This window comes from Octopus bimaculoides, chromosome 17 (assembly GCF_001194135.2).
Source record: "Octopus bimaculoides isolate UCB-OBI-ISO-001 chromosome 17, ASM119413v2, whole genome shotgun sequence".
NCBI classification, from domain to species: Eukaryota; Metazoa; Mollusca; class Cephalopoda; order Octopoda; family Octopodidae; genus Octopus; species Octopus bimaculoides.
In genome coordinates, this window is record NC_068997.1 from 1,359,571 (window position 1) to 1,361,173 (window position 1,603).

The following is a 1,603-nucleotide window of genomic DNA, read 5'->3' on the forward strand; positions in this document are numbered from 1 at the left end:
GATCCTCTGCAGTGTATGCACTTGCTTTCTTTACCCCTGGTCTTTATCTTTCAACAAATTAAAATCCATTGATGATTCGATGTTCACTCATATTCAATATATTATCGATATTATCCGAATTTTTGACGTCAAAATTTCTCTCCAAATGTTGTTATAATCTATTTAGTTCGCCATTAATGTAGCAGATTGCTTTAATGTTATTTGACCTCGAGAACGTTCTCTCCGCTTCAGGTCACTGCTGGACTGGAACTCTGGCTTCACACCTTCGCTTAACATTTATTCTTGTGAAACGGATTCAAACAAATCGATAAATTTTATTATCCGTACTTCCACTTTCTACCTCTCTTCGAACATTTCTATCTATCTATCTATCTATCTATCTATCTATCTATCGCTTTTTCTTTTTAATCTCTCTCTATATTGTACCTCCTCTCTCTCTATTTCTCTCTCTCTCTCTCATATTAAAATATTCACATTAATCTCTTGTTACTTCATTTAGTTATTCTAATAACTACGTGTGTTGTTGTCATGTTCTCACAAATCTGATTGCTGGTCTCTCACGATAGCCAACACTATTGCAACAATGTGCCAACACAAAGTTGGTTTTATTGCGACTATTGTTTATTATTATTATTGTTATCATTGATGTTGTTGTCGTTGCTGGTTGCCATGTTTGCTGTTGTTGCCGATGACGACGATGCTGCTGCTGGCAATGATGGTTATGATGGTTATGATGGTTATGATGGTAGTGGCGGTGTCGGTGCCTCTGACATTATCGTTGAAGTGGATGCAACTGTGTTTAGACCGGAGAATTGTTAATATAATTTGACACAGATCGGAACTAAGCGTGCTCATCAATAAATACCAGAGGATCTCTTTATCGGAAATGTTTATCATACGTGTGTATGTTTGTGTGTGTGTTTGTATGTGTGAGTGAATATGTGCGTGAATGTGTCGAAGATGTGTGAGCAATGTTTCTCTTAATGTTTGTCTGCGAATTGTGTGTGTTCTGAGACTGCAAGTGGGAGACTGCAAGTGGCACCATAACAAAAATGGCAGCTATGCTCTTCCTGGCTTACTGTTAATTCACACTTTCGTTGTGATTCTGTAGAAGACGAATACCATTATAGATAATACGCCAAAGACAAATCGAATTCCGACATATAAAGACATCCATTTTCTTAGATTAGTTAACCGTGATTTAATAGTGATCAGCTTAGCTTTAAATTTAGTATTTTCTTACCGAGTATATTGTCGTGTGCCGAGCTGTTCATAATGTATTTGATTTATACAAACATAATTATATGTAGTTTGTCATAAATGATACATGCATACATACAGACATACACACGCACATACACGCACGCGAACACATGCACACATACGCACATATGTATGTATAGGCAATCGTATAGAATCATAATATGCATGAATAAACTTATGAACATTTATGCATATAACATATGTCTATATATCTATACATATGGATATTTATATGTACACACGCATATATGCATTGATAGATTTACACGTCTCTCTCTCAGTCTCTCTCTCTATATATATACATGTATATGTATATGTATATATATATATATATATATAT